The sequence below is a fragment of the Pan paniscus genome, chromosome 7, assembly GCF_029289425.2.
Source record: "Pan paniscus chromosome 7, NHGRI_mPanPan1-v2.0_pri, whole genome shotgun sequence".
In the NCBI taxonomy this organism is placed as follows: Eukaryota; Metazoa; Chordata; class Mammalia; order Primates; family Hominidae; genus Pan; species Pan paniscus.
Genome location: NC_073256.2, coordinates 71,847,637 through 71,869,070, shown reverse-complemented (window position 1 = coordinate 71,869,070; position 21,434 = coordinate 71,847,637). Strand labels below are relative to the sequence as shown.

Sequence of the window (21,434 nt, the reverse complement as noted above, 5' to 3'; positions counted from 1 at the left end):
GCCGACGGGAGGCGGGGGCGGCGGCCGAACAGGCAGGGGGAGGCAGCGGTGGGCGCGACGTCGGCGGCGGCGGCGGCGGCGGCGGCGGCAGCTGCAAGTTGGGCTGCAGGGGCAGCGCATACACTACAATGGCTGCTGGAAAGAGGCGTAAGGAAACAATTTCCAGGCCCGCCGCGTCCAGCCCGAAATATGAGAAAAAAATTATTAGAAATTCCGCGGGCGGTGTAGAGGCGGCGGACGGGCCGGAGGGAGGATGTTAAAGCCCCGCGGTGAGTTCTCCGGGGGTCCGGGGCGGCGGCGAGGCGTTTAGCGGGAGAAATATCAGGGTTATTTAAATTATGGGACTAGCCGAGGGGGCAGAGGAGCAGCGGCGGCGGCAGGAGGAGGAAAAGTTTGTGCTACTCTCAGCCCCTGCTCAGGACCCCAGAGAGAAAAATAATAATAAAAAATAAAATAAAATAATTACGCGGGGCTGCGAGGACTCCCGAAGTCGCTTCTGACAGGGCAGGGGGCGATGCGGCTGGGGACCCGAAGGTGAGGTCGGTGGGAAAAAAAAAAAAACCTTTATTCAGGGTCTGGAAAGTTTGAAAAGTTTTCCTCCTCCTCCTCCTCCTCCTCTCTGGTGCTGTGAATATTGTGACAGCGGCAGCGGCAGCAGCGAGAGCGGAAGACATTAGAGACCCGAAAAATAAGGGAAAAATTAATATAAATTCAGTTTTGAGAGTAAACTCTCCGCATTTTCCACCAAAACATCCCGGGGGAAGGTCGCTTCCCAAAGGGCCTGGCGGAAACCCGCAGTCGGCAATATTTGGGGGGCACTTTGAGTGACTTGGGGTAACTTTGCCCCTTTTTCAAAAGAGGTTTTTCTTTTCTGGAGAAATGAATTTGTTTTTGCCCTTTCCTCAGGTGGGCAAGCCGGGGTCGGGGTGCGGGGTCTGCAGGGAGGTGTGAGCCCGGGGTGTGTGGCTGCGAGGGGGGGTAGGGGGAGGGGGTGCTAAATGAAAGCAGGAGATCGGCACAGAGCAGGGACAGCTTGTTGTCAGTATCATAAACAACCAAAATGGAGGGAGAACTCAGGCATATAACCAAATAAAAATTTTTAAAAAATCGCAAAAAATCCCTAAAAATCCGGGATGCTCCCCCTTTTCTCGCTAAAGGTAAAAGTATGTACCGCCTTTCCCCTGAAGTCCATTTTGACTTTGCAGGGACCAAGGAGTTAATATTTATTTATTTTTTAAAACTTTCGAAGGGCAAAAGCCTTTTATAACTCAACCGACAATGAGAAAACGTGAAAATCCGATGCAAGAGAAGCAGGGGGAGCGAGGGGGGAGGTGGTAGTGCAGAAACTGCTAAACTTATTGGTAATGTGGACTGATCTGAGATAAGATAAACACTATATTTGCTATTTTATAACTCTCTTTTAATGATCTTTGCGGGGTTTTTTTGGGTGGAAAAAAAAGTGATGCCATTTTCTTAATAGAGTTAATATGTGTGATTGGAAGAATAAACCTTTCCGGCTTTAGATTGCATTTTCGTCGCATTTATGCTTCAGGTTTTGTTAGTGGCTCCCTCCTTTCTTTAAACTGGGCTCTGCAGAGGAGGGATAGAGAGGTGGTGGTGCTCAGAGAGGCTGGAGTGCAAGGCTGGAGTACCTTTTGGGGAGGGATGTGGAGTTGCTTGGTTTCCCCCTTCCTGACAAGTTTGCTTCACCTGTTCATCCTTCCTAAAGAATGTTAAGCTGAGGTTTTCTGGTTTTATGTATATAAAAGGATGATGTCTCTTGCATCACATTGATGTTAATGGGAAAGTGCTGCTGATGTTGGTTCCACGTGGGATATGGGACAGAGCAGGGCATTTTAAAGGGACAGCTTCTCTTTTCTTATGGTTTTCATCACCTACACAGAATCACTGTCTGAGGACCAAAAGCAGAGGTGCTGGGAGGGTGTGGTGATGGAAGAGCCTTCCCTTTCTGTTACTCCAGTGCACCCACCCATAGGAGTGATGGAGGGACAGGAGGGATAAACAGCCTCAACCGAAGATGGATATGTGTATAGTTTGTATCCAAGCTGTTCCTTTGTGTAACAAGCCCTCCCAGGAACTTTTCATGTTACATTGCTTTGCTTTGGAAGCTGATTTTGGAAGGAATTGTGGAAAAATGGAAATAGTTTAAGGTGTGTGGTGTAATGCTATAGCATTATTGAACAGTTATGAATTCTGTGCAGTGAGATCAAAGAGCTGTGTATGCCCATAATGTGATTTTACAGCCATTTTGTAAAAACTGTAAAATACCTAATATTCAATTTGGCTTAAGGTACATTGAGGACTTCTGGTTGAAAATTACAGAGTGGTGAAGATTCTTTAAAATTGTAAGCAGTAGGCATTTCTTTAGGGGGAAGGAAAGCACACACACCAACACCATGGAAAAGTTTACACATCCATTTTTAAAGTCCATCCTATGCATGGGTTGTAACTTTGCGCCTTTGAAATGAAAAGATTTTTAAAATCCTGAGCCCTGTGAGTTTTCATTTTCCAAGTTGAATTTATTTGTGTTATTTAACAGAAAGTGTTTACTGACCATAAACTACTATCGGCTCGTATGTTTTAGATTTCCACGATATTTTCAAAATTTAAAATGTGTAAATTGTTAGCTGTACTATAATGGGGATTAAGGTTAATCTTCAGTAGAAATTACTTGTGTTCCATTTTCCACAGGTATATGGAGTTTCTGAAATAAATCCTTATTTCCTCTTGTTTTTATGATTTATAGACATGGATTAAAATTAGAGCTGAATTTTTAGACTTCTTATATAGAATGTTTTTTCTTGCCCTACTGTATAAACAAGTTATTATTTTTGTAGTCTATTGTATGTTAACTTGTGTTTACAACTGAGTTCTTCCAACTTTCTGTAAATACCTCCATACAACATCACATCGGTAACGTGTTTGAGTACATCATCTTGTGGTTTCTGATTTTGGAAGCAATTACAACTTTCTAAGAACTCATTAAAAGATTAATCTCATCACCCACAGTTAAATCAAAATTGATTGGAAAAGGATTAAGCTATCAATAGAGAAGGGAAACTCCTCCATGCCCAATGATCTTCTGTCCAGAGGTTTCAGAATGCCATTAAGACTTACAAAGCCTTTTCATTTTATCTTACGTTTTCATTGTATTTTGGCTCAAGACAGTTACATTGACTATAAGTAGTCAGAATTATGCTGTGCATTTAAAATAAATGAGACTTAGATCTTGAATAATTGCCACTTTGACAAACCAGATACTAATATCAATAAATTCAATCTCTATAAAAAAATGAAGGAATTCAAGTTATATTAGATCATCGTGTTCAGGTTGTTTGGACACTATGGTTTATTGTCAATCTAAATAAAAGTGCTGGTATTGTGATTTTTTTTCTTCCTCTCATATAGGGTGGTGTAAAAGTTTCTTCATGTTTGTATTTTATGCAACTAGCTACTTGTCTGTTTAGAAAACGCACTCAGAGTGCACCAATCTAAAATCTGTAATCGCTTAGAGAGTCTTATTTAGATGGGGCACAGCACAATATTTAATTTGAAGTGATTGTACTGAGCTTTTGTGATGCCTTAGAAATACTACCTGTTGAACATCCTTTTCTGAAGCTATTAAATTATACCAGTATACAGAAATAATGTCATGATATTGTGTACTCAAAATCTTTATTTCAGTTGGAATCGGAGAAACCTCATATATTGATAGTCTTATTTGAAATTTATATGCCTACTTTTGCTGCTTGAAATTCTATAAAGAATTTATCTGCTGTGGAAGATTTATAAGTGTGGGCTAATATTGACACATTCTATATCTGTATATTATTACCAAAATATTTTAGTAAATAGTAAATAGATATTTATAGCAAAATAAATTAGTAAATTTGCTTTATCAGTATAGTTTTAAAATTTGAAGGGTGCTGTTTGTGTTTTAATAACATGCACAGGTGGGGGTTATTCCTTCATTTTTAATGTAATCCTGATTGTCACTATGTACATTTTGGTTTGATATTCTGCAAATTTTCCTTTCTAAGGATTAAATTTGTTGTTTCCTAAATTAAATGTGATGCTCCTGTCTTAAGTGAGATTTGGAAAGCCAGATAACTAAAACATATATCCGTAGCTATCTTTGAAGTTTTGTTTCAGTAATCATTTGCCTCTTGAGCTGTGTAGTCAAAATAATTTTATCTAAGAATGTTTTAATATTTTTTCTTTAGAATCCTGTTCTTTGGAAAATTAAGATATATAAAAAATTACCAGTTACACACATCCCCAAGGAAAAAAAACTTTTACTGAAGAAACTTACTTACATTGCTTGGAATACATATTCTTTTTGGTGTGTTTGCAAGTGTATAAGAAATAAATATTAATTTTTTTCTCTTTATATTGATAACATCTTAGATTCTTTAATTATTTGAGTAAGGGAAGAGTTTCAAAAGGAGGAAACTGAATCTGTTCAACAAAATCCAAGGTAGTGAATATGATCAAGGTAAAAGGGCTATAAATCATCCCTTGAGCCATTTTTAAATGTCTTAAGAACCTGATAAACACCTTTTCTGAAACATTGAATACTTTGAAACTATATCAGTCACTTCTGAAAAACAAAGGTAGACCTTTAGTTTCTTTAGTTTTACCAGGAATTAATATAGGTAGCATATTTAACCAATTAGTAAGTGTTTAGGTAGTCATGGAAAAGTATTTACAAATAAGTAAAATATGAATGCAGGGTAAATCAGATTGATTAGCTGTAAAGTTAACCTGATTTTAGAATTCATGCATGGGAATTCTTTTCTATTTTACCATAAGAATACTTTGGAGGTAACTAATTTTTGCTTTTTGTATTTTATTGCCTAAATTTTTTGAAATGCTCAAACCTGAAATCCACTGTTACTACTTTTCATTTATGTTAGATTAACTTTTATATCTTATTTGCAAATTTCATTGTAAAATATCATTTGAGAAATTAAATTAAGATTTTTAGATTATAACATTTTATAAAAGTATTGAGCTATTAACATTTGAAGTTGTAAGAAATGTATGTGTATGAAAGCCTAGTAGAAATTATTACAGGGACATAATTTGATTTTTACTTTTAAATCGATTAGTCTGCTGCCCAGAGGTTTGCATTATACTCACTGTTTATAGCTATCCCTGCCTCCTCTTTACAGGGTGGTACTGACAAGGATATGGTGGTGTGGAACCTCCAAGGGCACTTGGGTATTTTTGTTTTCTGATTTTGCGTATGTATTGGTGTTTGTTGTTAAGAATTTTGCTCTTTAAAAAAAAATGCTTATCAGAACATTTAAAAATTTTATAAAACAGAAATATCTTATTTTTTTAAAAAGGTAGTGTTATGCTGCATTAAAATTGTTAGTATTTAAAAGTCCCTGGATGTCTTATAAACAGAGTTACTACAGGATCATGGTATTAAAACTAACCACAGTGTGTGTTGGGAATTTGAGATGACTACCTAAAAAATGTGTGTGCATGTGTAGAATGAATGAACTTATGCAGTATGTCCTAGGTTAATAGGACAAGAAATTTGCTTAAAATATTTCCTTACATTTAAAAGTGGAATCTTCTTAATCTAAAAACATAGAAAACCTAGCAATGTGAAGGTGTTAGGAAGCAAAAATTTTTTTGGTGCCTTTTAAAAATAAGAATTTTAAACAATGAAAGTATATAACAATAAGTATGGACTAAAATGTCCAAAATTCATGGTAAAGAATTTGGTAGATAAGAATTTCAGAGTAAAATAACAATTGTGGTAAATTAAAAATTCATCTTATGTGAATAAATAATAACCAACTACAAGGCAAAAGTTATAATTTTGCCTTAAAAGTTAGATAATTGGGGAGATCTACCAAAGAATATTTTTAATACCAATTGCTGGTTTCATAATGACCTTTTTAAAATAGATCCCCAAAGCCTGCCTTCCTTCTCTTCTTAGATTTGAATTAAACTAAATTGAATTCTAAGAATAATTTGTAATGGTTATTCAGAATTTTTTTTTAAATAAGAAAAATTACTTTTTGCTATTTTTATAAAAGATTTTGAAGATTGTTTTGAATGTGTGTCTTCGTGAAGTGTCCTGAGAAAGTTAGAAATTATTGAAAATCATTTTCTTCACTGTTCATCAGAAACCTTAAAACTTTAAGTTAATGAAATAAATTTTAAAACCTCAGTCTAAGAATAGTTTGCTTCATGGACTTTTTTAGAGCAATTTAAATAATTTGTTACAGACTTAGTCACATTTAAAAAGCCTTTCACAAGATAATGATAACATTTCACCAGCAAAGTTCTTAATTTCTGGTATGTTTTTAGGTCTATGCTGCCGATTAAAGGAATTTTTTCTTTCCCATTTATTAATTAGCAATTGCTTTTCTGAAAGAGTATCTAAACTTTTGGTATTATCTTCTGGGATAGAAGTTGCCTTTAGTATTAGAAAATTTTTTGAGACAGGAGGGGGCATCTTTTCTTAAAAGGCAACAGAATCCTTTACAGATTGTGAAGGATGTGCCATTAGAGAGTCTTGAACTCTTCTTTTTTGAGAATGAGAGCCCCATTTTAGCCTTTCACTCATTAAATATTTGAATTATTATTGCAGACCAATATTGGAATTGCACATATATATATTGGTTGTGATTTCCTATCTTTTTGTTTCTGAATGTGATAATATTCTCAGAATAAGTGCTACATGTTAAAGGCTGCCATATCAGTTTTTAAAAAATTATCTCTCTTTAACCAGTGGTTAGACATTAGAGCCCTTTAACTTTAAAATACATTTTTGGAGACTGTTAAACTAGAAATCAATTAGCAAATGAGGAATTTAGCCCCTTTGGCTCAAAGGCAAAATTGGAAGGTGTCATTATCAATTTTATTCCTTTGAAGATACATTAGTAAATATTTATTGAATTGTTCTTGATCATGAGAATTTTAAGAAATTAAACCTGGAAACTTCAGATAGTTCAAGTGTACAGTTTCAAAATAACACTGGTTGGATTTTAGTCTACCAGATTTTCTCAGTAACTTGATTTTTTCTTGTATTGTCTTAATGCTGGAGTTACATAGAGCTCACATCACTTTTCATCATACCCTGAGAGAGTTATAATAAGTAGGTTTTATTTTTATCAACTTTGGACAATGAAGGGAAAATGCTGTTTTATTATATATGAGCACTTTCCTTTTCTTAAGCTATTTTCTGTATTTCCTAAACATAATTCATTTAAGCATTGCATTCCATTGAAGAGAAATTAGCTCCATTATTCTGTGTTACACAATTGCAACTTATGGAACAGTTGTCACTTTATATATTTGGATTGTTATGACCTTATAACCTATTATAAGCCTAAAAACAAATATTAATATAACCAGCATATCCTATTATAAATAAGCTATACCTCAAACGTGAATTTGTTTTCCTTGCACCTTTAAAATTGTTTCTAAATAAATCTGAGAAAATGTTCTTCGTATGTTTTGCTAATTTGTCATAGACTGAGGTAATTTAATTGTATAAATTTCAATCTAGATTTTTCTCTTCTAAAACTGGTAGCATTTTACTTGATGTTTACTATTCAATTTCATAGGATTTTAGCATTAGAATAGAAATAGATGTATAATAAAATAGGTTAATTACACCAAGAGTGGTGGAAGCAGCCCTACTAGTTATTTGGAAGATTTTTAAAATGTTTCCAAGAAGGAAAGTTTCTGTGATGATCAGGCACACCAAACAGGAGTTAGTGACATTTTATGTTTTTCTTTATCTTGCTTCATAAAACGTGAGCATTCTCAGGGCTACTGTCATACAAACAAATAACTGATTTAACTATGCTGTATGTTAAGCACATCTATCAGGTCTAGCTTTTAATGTAATTTGCTCAGTTTATTTTTAAGAAAAAGGTGTAAGACATTTTTTCAGCAATAATTTGGCATATATTACGTTTTGAAAGATGCTGTATTAAAATATATTGTCATATTTGCTTACCCAAATCAAAATGAAAGTAAACTATCAAGTAATAGGCTTAATTAGACATAGAATGAAAGCTTTAAATATTAAACTGAATAACTTGATTTACTGCTGAAATATACATAATTTTAATTCAGATAGTTGTTTTTGTATCTGAATCTACTTTTTATGCCTAGAAGTTTGTAAACAAAGTACAAAAAACACATATAAAATTCTGTAGACGTTCCTAAGCAGCTAGCCTTTAACAGTTAATAAATTTATTAATTTTTTTTCAAATATATGGTCAAAATTACTTAAAGATCGTGATATATTCAATTATTTTCATTATTCTTCAAAGAAAAGTAGTGACAAATAGGTCAGTACTTGGTTGAATGTCTGTTGTATTTAAATTCTTAATTATCAAGCATTTAATACTTTTAATGGTATTTCAATTTTTTAAGTACAGTTACAGATGTTTTTCTTAAAAGCCCTTCTTCTGGGAAAGTATAAACTAATGTCTGTACTTCCTATCTCACAATATTGCTGTTGAGAGATTGGTGATAGACAGTTATTTTAAAACTTTACTTCTGTAACTGCTTTTATTTAATATGTTCTCAAGATCATGTTATTCTTAAATTCCTATCTAGGAGCACTTTTAATCATAGCCTGGGTTATCTTTTCAGATGTATACCAGAGATACAGTTGCTCTACTTAAACATTAGATCTCATGTGGTGCTTGAATTTAATTATTCTTACTTCACCTTTTATCCCTCAGTGCAGGGAAAAGTAGAGAAAGCAGTTTGTTGTGGGAGAAGTGCAATTGATCACATTCAGAGGCTGACTCATAATAGCTTTTGTACAATGCATGATACTCTTCCAGAATTAAAAGAAATTTTTTAATTGAAGCCAAAATACCCGCATGTCTAAGTTTGTCCTAATCAGATTTCAGGCACACTTGTGTGCTTCCATTGGCCCTTCCAAGTGTTCTTGCTGTTTGCATGTGTTTGGTTCTCAGTGCTGCCACCCTGTGTATGGCAGTGCCTTACGTAGACTAGTTTTCTGTGCTTTTTAAAATCAAGCAATAACATCCAAAATCACTTCTGGAAAATGAGCATACGTATTAAAATTAATATAAAAGTCATTGTGGTATACTCTGGTTCTGTGTTTAATGCTGTACTAAAATCTAGAACTTTTTCAAGTTGCACAGTTCAGAAGTGTGGTCTTCAACTGCTAAGTATAAAATTCAGAAAATTTTAAAGATAAGTAACTTTATTTCATCCATCATTTCACTGAAATAAAGTAGAATTAGACTAGTATTTTAAATCTAGCTTGAAATTGATCAAATAAGAAAGCAGAAGTTCTGATCCTTTAAAGATGAGATGTTACAAAATTTTTTATTTCAGCCAAGTTTTAGTTAAAGGTTTTCCTAGTAAAAACAACAACAAAAAAAATGAGCCCAAAAAGGAACTGTTTATGTTTAAAAGAAAAAGAAACTCAACTTGATTGGTTGAATTATTCCCTGAATCGTTAGCAACATGACTTTTATAACTTTCAAAATATTTTGAATATTAATGCTATGCTTCAGTCATAAAATACTTTGGCTACCTATCAGTCTTTTCTTTTACCTATGTTATCTCATTTAGTTTTCACAGCAATCTCTTGAGATAGGAATTGCAGGGATAATGTGTATGCAAGAAGCAATAATGATTTCAGAAGGAATTCTGTTACTTTTTATAAGTAAATCTTTAGAATGGACAGACCTATAGCAGCTAATTATTATATGTTATTTGGGTAGTATAAACCTAAATTATGTCCATATTGAAGTTCATATATTTAAGAAAATTGTACATTTTTACAAAATGAAGATTTCAGGCATAGAGTTGACAGAGTAATTCAAGTTAGAAAGTGTTAAATGTCAACTTATCTTTAAGCTGTACATAAGGAATTGGGGAAATTTATCAACTTATTAAGCTAAAGGAGATTTTTCTAAAGATATAAGCATAAACTTTGTCTCATAATAAGGATCTTAAATAGGTAGTTTTATTAATTTTGGCCTTAAATTTGTTGCAAAGCTGTCTGATTTCAGAATAATGAATAAACATTTTTCCCCAAATTTTTGAATGGTCTTATTTCATTAAACAATGTAATTCTACATGATGATAATTGAAAATATTGCTTAGCTTGGTTAATTTTAGATGTTAGGCTTCCAAGCTAGAAATGCCACTGATGATCTTCCCACCCAGGAGAGTTAAAAGAATTTAATACAGTATATGGTATTGTCCCAATTACTAAAGAATTCCAAGTTTCACATCTCCATTTTGTTATTCATGTAATCTCCATGGGTTTGGGGGATTTGGGGATTTCTCTCTTCCTTTGTGTCTCCCCTATAATAAACACATAAATATTCCTTAAATTTATTTTAAAATAAAAATGTGATTGTCACGGGAAATGTGGCTAAATGTTGAATTGGGCGAAAAAGAAAAATTGTCTAAACTTCTCTGCTTTTATGCCTTTGGATGATGAGTTAATATATAAAGAGGTCCCAGAGCATTGTTTTTTAAAATGCTAAATGAATGGTAAAGACAGTAAAAACTATAGGTGCTCAAGGGAGGGAGAGGTGGAACTTGAGATGGGCTTTGAAAAAGGCATGAGTTAGGAATTGGCAGAAAGAAGCAGGGCTGTTCAGGTGAGAGGAATGGTTTTGGCAGAGGTTAGGAGACAGAGAAGACCAGTCTGACTGGAGAGGATGGTTTGCAAGGGGACAGTTCAGGAGCCGCTAGAAAGGTGTGCTGAGATCTGGTTGTGAAAAGCCTTTATTACCAGCCTGAGGAATGTGCACTATGTGCTGCGGAAGGCATTGTAGCTTTTTGAGCAGAGGAGGATGAATTAGGAAAGTTAAGTTGATCCAGAGTCCAGAATAAACTGACCCCATGGATGTAAGACTAGCGTTACAGAAATGTGAATATATTCCACATCAGAAGCGGGGCCCGCTGCACGCAGAGGTCTCAGGTCTTTACCACTAGGTCCATTCTGCTAGCAATTCAGACTTCAGCTATTCTGTGAATGGCTCTACCATTTTTTAGTTCCCTAGTCATGGAACCACCTTTTTCTATATTCAGTTGGAACTTCCGTCATGGGTTTAATACTTGTGTTATAGAGACATTAACGAAGTGGACACATAGAAGAAGTTAATACCACCTGGGGGAATTAGACTCACAGAGGAGGTAGCTGTAGAGCCAAGAATGGGGGGGAAGGCCGGGGAATCCAGGGAAGGATGCTTGGGCCCGCATATGCAGCACGTGCCCCATTCTTCTGCAGTTGAGTGTCAGGGTGTCAGGGGTGAGCAGAATGATGGTGGAGAAAGCTAGAAAGGGAGACAGGCCAGGAGGCATCAGGTCCCGAAGGCCACACAGAAGGGGTTTTATTCCGTTGAGAGGGTACCCACTGAGGTTCAGAGCTGGGTCTTTCATGGTATAAACCCACTCTTTTACCTGCATCCCCATTCTCTCTCCTTTTGCTCATTCCTCTCACCAGTGATTCTCAACATCTAACGTTCTCCTATAACCCTCTCACCAGATGTCTAGCTTAGCTCCCAGAGAAGACTGGGACTGTCAGTGCCCTCTTTACCTCTGGATTCCTCTGTAATGATGCCCAGCCCTCCTGTAGGGGAGGATCGGGGCGGTGGCGGAGACGTACTGCCTAGTGCCAGGAAGGGTTGGTCTAGCTGGGGAAGCTGGGCCCCAGGGCTGTATACCGGGGCTTCTGGAGCCAGCCGGTTACTCCAGCCCCTCGTAGGTCCTTGTATTGTCACTCACTCCTCCCATCTTGGAATTTCCCATCTCTTCCTCTCCACTTGCAAAATATGCTCAGATCTTCCCAAATCAAAAAAATAAAATACACCTTTGGCTTCATCATCCCCCTTCCCTAAGTACCTTTCCCCTCATCAGTGCCAGACTTTCTGGAAGAGTGGTCCATGTGCTGTCTGTTTCTTTCATCTCCCCTTACTCTTTAGCTATCCTGCCCCTTCATTTTGAGTCTGCATTTGAAGGCAACATCAATCAACAGCCTCCCAGGCACCAAAGCTGGTGGCATCATTTCCATTTTATCCCCACTTGCCTTTCTGCGGGATTCCACATGTTTGGCAAACTCCTGCATCTCTGACTTTTCTGGCTTTGCTGTTCCTTCTCTGGCACCTCCTTTGCACTTTGTTTGGGTGGCACCTTTTTTCCACCTGTCCCCCCAACCACCAGCATTTTGGCATTCCCCAGGGTTCGCAGCATTCCCCAGTCCACTTCTCAGCGTACACTTTTCCTGAGCACCTGTTCCTACTCCTGCGGTACCTTTAGCTTGCAACTTCTTGCTAATGAAGCCTTAGTCTCTACCTCTCTCTAGGGCCTCCGTGTCTCTTTTCTGTTTACACTAACATCTCCACATCTATGTGCAAGACACCTTTCCTTTTATATCTTATTCATTCCGCAAATTTTACAAAGTGCCTGCCACACAGGTCAAGTACCATGCTGGGTACTAAGCCAGGCCCCACCCACAATGAGCAAAGGACACAGTAGTTAGTAGAGCTCCCTCGGGGTGCAGTAGGCAGCATGAAGGAATTAAGAAGGAGTTCAGAGGTGAGGAGTCCTGGGGGCCAGGGAAGAGGGACCCTAAGAGACAGTGATCAGGGGAGACCTCTTGATAAAAGGCCCTTTGTATAGAGGCCTGAATGATGAGAAGGGGTGGGCCAGGAGTGACCTGAAGGGACGCTCCAGACAGAGGCCCTGAGGTCTGGAGGAGGAGCTCTACGTTCTGGAGGCAGAGGGAGCGAGATAGGGGACCGGGCAGAAAGCCATCTTGCTGGACTGTCTTGTAACCTCTATGAGGACCGCTGGCCCTGAGTGCAGTAGAACTCCGGAGCAGAGCGGGGGTTGTCCTTTGCAGGGTGGCTGTTACCTCCAGCCTCATCCTCATCTGTGCTGCCCTCTGCACATGGCTGTAGGACCTGGGTGCTCCCGTCACCTCCTTCCTCCCCTGCCCCTTTGAGAGGCGTGTTGCTGGGGCACCCACAGCCTGCCTGCCTCAGCTGTGGTGACCCCTCTGTGCCTGCACAGCCACGTCCTTCTCACCGGCCCTGGAGCACTGCTCCATACCATGTGTGGGTATGCAGCTTCCTCTCGGGGCTGAGCCTTGGAGGGCAAGGACCGCGTGCTGTCCTCCACCCCACTTTCTCTGTCTCAGAACCGGCACACGGTAAATTCCTGGAGAGGAGTACTCTGTTTTCAGGGGCAGTCCAGAGGTTTGATTGTGGTGAAGGGAAGCTAGAGGAAGCCCTGAGCAGCAGTTAGAGGCTGTGTGATGCGGGCCGTCCATTCCAGAGGGTGTCTGGGACGACATGAGTTCCAGGGAGAAGTCAGTAAGAGGAGGCCTGGGATCACTTCTTTGGAGTCACCCAGCCCCTTGTTAACTGTGAAGTGTGGAACAGCAAGGTTGGGAGAGAGAAGGTGGTTAAGTTTGTCTCTGCTGCTCCCTACCCACCCTGTTCCCTGCTCCCTCCATAGCTAAGCCCTGCGCAACAAGTACAGACAGACCTCCTGACCGCCACCAGGCCAGCCCTCACCTGCAGCAAGCCTTGTTACCATGGGGGTGGCAGAGACAACTATACATGCTCCAAAGAAAGACAGACACAGATGCATGAGGGAAAAGGATGCACACCCCCCAGAATACCCAGAGCAGGGGAGACCCACAATCCCAGACAGAGAAACACGTGGACCTAAGCACAGTGGGCGTGGGAGGCTGTATCTGTCTGTGCAGGTATGTGTAAATTATGTTTATATTTATATTTTAGGAGAAAGCCAGTGGGAGAAAGACAAACACAGAGAAAGAAGAGAGAAATACACCCAGTTCACACCCAGAGAGGGGAAAGAGATGCACCAGCAACTCTGACTCTGTCTTTTCCCTGCTTGAGGGGAGACCCCAAAGCGGGGAAAGACACTGCACGCTCACCAGGATAGGCTGGGAAAAGACACTGAGGACACCTGGACTGGGGGAGAGAGTGACACATCCAGAAGGTGAAGGTGGGAGAGACAGATTCCAGGATGGGCGGGAGAAAGAGTTACACTCACGCCAGGATGTGAGCGGAGACGCACTCACTCCCACGGCAGAGGGAGACACACAGTCCCGGATGTGAGGGCAGGACACCAGTCCCACCAGGATTTGGGGAGAGAGGCACACATGCTCAGATGGGGGTGCACACACAGAAGCATGCAGAGGTGGGAGAGAGACACAGACACCTGGTCTGCAGCAGGGAGAGAAAGACCCCCAGCGAGGAAGAGAGAGACAGACCCCCAGAGTTGGAGGGGGAGAGACAGAAATACACGCCAGAGTGGGAGGGCCCCAGAGATCCACAAACATACACAGCCCTGGAGGGGAGAGAGGAGCGCACACACACACACACACTAGGGAGGGAGAGGGTGCCTGCACCCCATGTGGGAACACAAGACAGAGCAACTCCAAAGGGAGGCGGCACATGTGTGCACACACATGCACACCCCCACGCATCTGGATGGGGTGAGGGGAGAGAGAGAGACACATGCATAGAGGAGGACACACACACATGTATGCACGCCAGGAGGCAGGAGGGAGGCCCACACCCTTGCAGAGGAGTTAAGACAGGCCAGGTGAAGGACAGCACACCCAGGGCAGTGAGAGAGACACGGGGTCAAGAGATGTGCACACGCTGCTCGTCTATGCGTGTGGTACTTGCACCATCCCTGAGACTTGGGGCAGGAAACGCTCGCGGTGCCACCCAGTTCTGACTGACGTGTCCTCACACCCCACTGGGTGTGCCCATAGAGCCAGGTCTGAATGGTAGTCAGCGCTTGGCCCCTGAAAGTACCTGAACTCTTCCTATCCTCCTCAGGTCACCCATATCCAGACAGAAGGTCACACCAAGTTCCTTTACCCTAATTACAATGCTGGAAGTATACAGCGGAGGCATCACACACTCATATATCCGGTTCTATCCTCTGAGCGTGATGTACACGCTTGAGAGTACAACAGTAGAGTGAAGAACCCCTTGGTTAAACCAATACAGTAAATGCTGGTGTATCACCAGGTTCAACAGTTAGTGCCTCCACAGCCAGGCTTGTTTCTTCTATCCCGTACCCATGCCCGTCCCCATTCCCTCGGGCTTGTTTATTTTCCTGCGGTGTGAAGTTATTTCATGCCATTTATATATTTATGATCATGTGCCTTTGGCTCCCCAGCTCATTCTACTAGGGATTCTCTTTTCCCCTGCTCCCTAGACAGCACCTTTCTGGCCAACTCTGGTTCCATGGCACTTCTGTGCTCCCCAAATTCCCCTGTGATGCCCGTGTTATAGCAGTGAGCACGCAGCTGGCTTGCCTTGCAGTTTGGTGTGTCCTCCCACACCCGCGAGACTAGGTCTGTCATCTTGATATCACTGCTCACCTGCACACAGCAAGCACTTGGGAGGTTTTGTGAGACAAGTGCCCCGAGCTGTAACAGCTCAAAGGAGAGACTTGTGTTGCCCATCTTGGGCTCTGTCTTCTCACCAACCCAGGGTTCCCTGGGCGCTGGCCCCCTCCCGGCTTGCACCGTCACCTGTTCTCCCACACGAAGCCAGGCACCTTTAGCTTCAGGACCTCCTGCCTCCCTAGATTTGGGCTGAGGTGGCCTCAGGCAAGGGAACCTGCTCGGTGCTCTCTCCAGCTGCTGGCTATGAACTTTGGGCCTCCTCACATCTGTCTCACCCCCTGCAGTCTTCACCAGCCCTGGACGCTGGCTTTCTGGGTCGTGGCTCCACCACCACCCTACCCCAGCCTCTCTGGCACCTGCCCTCTGCATGTTCTCCCCTGCTGGCCCAAGAAGGCTGGTTAGCTTCCATGAAGAGTGCAGGTGGTGGGCCAGCTAGCTCTGTAACAGACCCTGTGAACTGGGAAGTGACTCCCTTATCTGGAATAATAGTGCTGTCTGACTGAAGTGCTTGCCCTGTGCTGACTGTTCAGGGCACCTACACATAGTGATGCCATTTATCCTGGTAATGGCTCCCTAACATGGGTATTGTCTTGATTCCCAGTTATAGAGGAAGAAAATGAGCAGAGAGAATTTAAGTCACTAAGTATTAAATGAGATAATGCATGAAAAAATTCTCAGCAAAACACCTGGTTCCATTCAAGTGGTCAAATGGTTTTTGGTTGTTTGTTCTAAACAAGCTTATTCACTCTATTTCATGAAATTTTGGCTAATAATTATGATAATAATAGTCTCTAATAGAACTAGAAATCTCTGATAGTCATTAGGTAACTTTACCCCCCAAGTTCGCTGAGAAAATTGAGTCTGTCAGATGTGCACCCTCAGCAGCTTCTTCGCTCACCACCCACCTTATTTGCTTTCTAACCCCTCCTTTTCTTGGCTGCAGAGGAGCTCTGCTCTTCTGCCCAAGGCTCATTCACTCTTTCACTGTCCCATTGAATATGGGATTGTGTTTGGTCCCACTGACTTCTTCCCTTCAGCCAGAGGAGGTGTTCAAGATTCTCCAGACCAAAACGGTTCAGTCTTCACTTGTCTCTGCCATCTCCATTCTCTTTCTCCTACAGGCCTTCACGTCTTTCTCAAACCACACCCGGCAGACTCCTGCCTCACCACTCCCCCGAAGCAACTTTGGCAAAGGTTTCATGATGGCCTCCTGCCCCACACGCACGCTGCACCCACATACACACATGCCACACACACACAAACACACACACATACACACACACACACACCCCCAGTGCTGAGTCCAGCAGATGCTCTTCCGGTTCCTCCACCTGCCTGCTCCATGACCGAAGTCTCTCCCACTGTAGTGCACCCACTGCATGCATGAGCCACCATATTCTGCCACCTCAGCCTGACACAGCTCCTTGATCTTGCTACGCTCATTTATTCTCCACCTTTATTAGTTAAAAAATAACTAGTCATCATATGCTGAATAGTTACTTGATAGCCTAACTGCAATATTTTTTCCTTTTTTTTTTTTTTTTTTTTTTTGAGACAGAGTTGTGCCCTCTCACCCAGGCTGCAGTGCAGTTGCATGATCTCAGCTTACTGCAACCTCCGCATCCTGGGTTCAAGTGATTCTCTTGCCTCAGCCTCCTGAGTAGCTGGGACTATAGGCATGTGCCACCATACCCAGCACATTTTTTGTATTTTTTTAGTAGAGATGGGGGTTTCGCTATGTTGGCCAGGCTGGTCTCAAACTGCTAGCCTAAAGTGATCCAACAGTCTTAGCTTCTCAAAGTGCTGGGATTACAGGAATATTTATTTCTAAAAAATAGTTTACCTAATGAAGGCCGGGCGCGGTGGCTCACGCCTGTAATCCCAGCACTTTGGAAGGCCGAGGCGAGTGGATCACGGGGTCAAGAGATCGAGACCATCCTGGCTAACATGGTGAAACCCCATCTCTACTAAAAATACAAAAAATTACCCAGGTGTGGTAGCAGGTGCCTGTAGTACCTGCCACCGAATAGCAGGTGCCAGCTATTCGGGAGGCTGAGGCAGGAGAATGGCGTGAACCCGGGAGGCGGAGCTTGCAGTGAGCCGGGATCGTGCCACTGCACTCCAGCCTGGGCGACAGAGTGAGACTCCGTCTCAAAAAAAAAAAAAAAAAAAAAAAAAGTTTACATAATGAAAGATCTGACTGTTAAACATTTGTTACTGTGTCACTTGTACATCAGTCTCGAATGCTTAGAAATAACCGTTTAGCCTCAGTAGAGTAGAATTATCAGTTGATTGGTCTGTGGCCTTTGTAGCAGGGTCAAGGGTACAAAAATGATCACGTGCATTCCTTAGGTTGGAGAAGATGTAAACATCATAAACTGTATAAATAATTTCTGACTTTGTCATTGTCAACCAGCTTTTTTTATGTACCCAGAGCTTGTGGTACATGTACATGTAGGTTTACTGTGTAGGGTGAAGTGTAGTGCTGCCTTTAGGTATTTTTAAAAAACTTTTTATTGTAGAATATTTTAAAGATATACAGAAGTACAGAGAACAATAGAATGAATCCTCACAACCATTGCCAGTTTCAAGTCACCACACCTCAGCAGCCAGTCTTGTTTCCTTTGTCCCCTACCCATACCCATTGCCTCTCCTGCAGACTCTTTTGATGCAGTTATTTCATATCATTTGTATATTTCTTGGTGTTTCCAAAAAGTACAGACTCTTTTTAAAGGTACAATTACAATACAATTATCACACACCGAAAGAACAATAATTCCTTAATATCTAGTGAGTTTTCAAATCTGCCTACTTATCTTTTGTTTTTAAAGATTTCCATGATCCAAATCCAGTAAGGTCCATACCTGCTGTTAGCTGTTATATTTCTTAAAGTCTTTTTTGACCCACAGTTACTCTTTTTTTTTTCCTTAAAGCGCATTTGTTAAAGAAACGGGTGTTTTGTCTTTTGTGTTTGTGTCTGTCTGTCTGTCCTGTAGTGTTTCCCCCAAGTCTGAGTTCTGCGGATTGCATCCCTGTTGTATTCTTTACATGCTCTGTAAGGTTCAGGTTCTGCTTTTTGCCTCCAAACACGTTATAGTCTCTTAAAAAGGAAAGCTGGAAAGATTGAATGTGGAAGAAATACATATTGAATTAAGTGCCATAAGCAATCATGATAACATTGCTATCAATATAGTAAATATAGCTATTTATCATAGCTGTAGTGTTATGGTGTAGAATTAGTGTTCCCATCATTTTAAAAAATGCATTAAAAACTAACAGATATTTCCTTCTGGAATGTTCTTCTATAAAACTATGTAACACTTTAAAAAATTGAATTGGGATCTTAGTTTTGTATCTTGCTTTTTAAAAACGTAACATTGTATAAAGATTGTTTCCCATGTACTTGTATGTTACTTCTTTGTATTCCTCAAAAGCTAGACCACTTGAGAATGAATGACCACAGTTTATTTAGCCTTCCCTAGTTGTTGGCGAGTAGGTAGTTTCCAGTCCAGTCTTTAAATAATGCAGTAATGAATGACCTCATGTATGAATCTTTGTGGGTGTCTCAGGTTATTTCTTAAGTTAAATGCTTAGGTGTAAAATGAGTGGGCGAAAAGATAAGTGCCCACTTTTCTTTGGCTTGGCAATTGCATGGCAGCTTTGACCTCCAGGGAAAACTCACAGTCGCTATCGCTGGTAGTACACAGGAGTGTCCATTTCCTTCACTTTCCCCACCATGGGCCACAGCCACTTAGAGCAACCTTCCCTCTCTCTACACTTGTTGATTTCTTTTGTTTTAATTTGTCCTTCGTGTTTTCCATTCTTAGCCATCACCACCTGCCGTCATTGCATTTCCCTTTGATACCTGGGGCTGCTAATCTTCCCTGTACCAAAAATCCCAGTTAACCCCAACTTGTTATCGTTTTGCCTAAAAGATTGACACTGAGTGAGGGTGCATAGTACATTCCTCAATATGAAATGCTTGATATGTGTAGATTTGTAGTATCTACTTTGGCTGTTCAGAACCTGTGTTCCTCCTTTCTGGGTTTTTTTTTTTTTTTCCTGTGTTTTAGATTATTGATGTTGCCAGATAAATGAAAGATCACCCTATGTTAATACCACAGGTTCTGTTAAGGTGGGGAGAAAAACACACCTGCCAAACTCTGAATTAAATGGAATTTGTAAAGCAGATAAATTAAGGGAGTAATTATTCACATTACCCAACAATTTGCCTTTAAAAAAAAAAAGGATTGAAATTGGCACCTCTTTTGGTACCTTTAGTTATTATCTATCTGAGCAATGTCAATTGAGAATCTAAAGTATTAGAACTCCAAAAGTCATCATCGAAGTGCTCTGAAATTACAGTGCATACTAAAAATACCTCACATTTGCATAATGCTTGTAAAGTCGCATCATTGTCTGGAACACCCCACCCCTGTGAATTTGAACCCTAAAATGGCCATTGCTGACCACAGGCTCGCGTCCTCTGCCTCCACTTCCTTCCTTGCTCCTGCTGACTTTGTCTCTGCTGCTACATGTAGTTTATGCTTCTGGGCCTCCTTCTCTCTAGCTCAGGTCTCACATGCTCCCTGCTGCCACCGCTGGCTCCTGCTAGTGCTCTAGAATGTTCTGCTTCTCCACTGCTCTCTACTTCATCTTCCTGCTCCCAGCCCTGGGAGAATCCTCTCCTCCTGCCTTTTCCAGATGACTCAGGACAGTGACATTACTGGGTGATCTAAAAGCAGCGCGTGTAAAGCAGGCCTGCAGTGATGGCATGAGTCCAGGGCCTGTGGTCGTTTGGCCCTCCTTGGTCACTCTCCAGCCCTGTCATGGGAACATACCCCCATTCCCTTTAAATTCTGTAGCGCCAGGCTCCCACGTTCCTCCAGCACGTCAAGCCACGTTTCCCATGCCTGCCCTTGCACGTGCTATTTCCTCTGCTGGAATGTTCTTACCCCTTTAGTTCACTGGACCAATACCTACTCATCCTTGAAAACTGCTCATGTGTCACCTACTCTATGAAGCAAAATTAATTACTGTGTCCTCCCCCCGTGCCTTGATGGTCTTTGGTTTGGCATCTGCACACACCCTGTCCTCCTCTATCTCTTCTTATGCCCTGGGTCCCGTCCCCTCTAATTCATTATCCTTTCTCTCCCTTTCCCTCTCCACCTGATCCTTCCTGTCAGCATTATAAACATGACAAATCTCTGCCATCTTTTAAAAAATAAAACAGTGACAGCTCACTCTCCTCTCTGTACCTTCCCCTTCAGCTGATAGCATTTCTCCGAAGAGGGATGTGGACTTAGTGCCCCGGGTTCCTCATGCAGCACTCCTTCCTCACCCCAGGCCTCCATTCTGGTTCCCCAAAGTATAATAGTTCTTTTCAATTTTACTAAAAACCTGCATGTCACACAACCAGGAGGAAGTAGGGTTTAGTCGTTACCTTGGCTCTACCTCCCTGAAACATTCTCTTCCCTTGGCTTCTGTGACCTTAGAGCATCCTGGCTTTCCCTGCTACTCAGTGGCATACCTTCGACCTGTTGCTGGCTTCCCCACTCTGTCCATTCTCCAGGTAGTCCCTCCTTTCCCCTCTCCATGCCCCTTTCCACACCTTGCAGTGCCATGGTCTCTGCTGTATGCCATCTTCCCCCTAGTCCTTACCCTGCTCTTCAAATCCTTTGCTGGTGTGCCGCTCACTGTGTTATGTGCCTTACATGCAGTATCATTTATTCCTCACAAAAACTCTGTAGGGCTTCATTATCTCACTTTATAGCTGAGGAAACTGAAACTGAAGAAACATAAGTCATTTACCCAAGGCCGTGAGCTAGTCCACTTGACTTGCTGTCACCAGGTGAGATTGCTTCCACACCACTGGCTGAGTGACCTGTCCTGCAGCCCTTCCATCTCCAGTTACACTTGTTAAAGCAGCGGCTCTCAGCCCTCAGTCGACTCCAGCCTTGCCTTTCTGCAGCCT

At 41.2% G+C, this 21,434-nt stretch overlaps 1 protein-coding gene across 4 annotated transcripts in view; it reads left to right on the top strand.

Moving 5' to 3' along the window:
• Nucleotides 1-22: 22 nt before the first annotated feature.
• Nucleotides 23-21,434, top strand: part of PLAG1 (PLAG1 zinc finger) — a 50,419-nt gene continuing 29,007 nt past the window's right edge. For 2 of the 4 annotated variants that reach the window (XM_008976834.4, XM_034966117.3), the window contains exon 1: nucleotides 41-269. The gene's annotated coding sequence lies outside the window, so the exon portion shown is untranslated. Of the gene's footprint in view, nucleotides 270-21,434 lie in introns of all 4 variants that reach the window. The other 2 variants (XM_003823234.4, XM_003823233.4) reach the window with 2 other exon arrangements.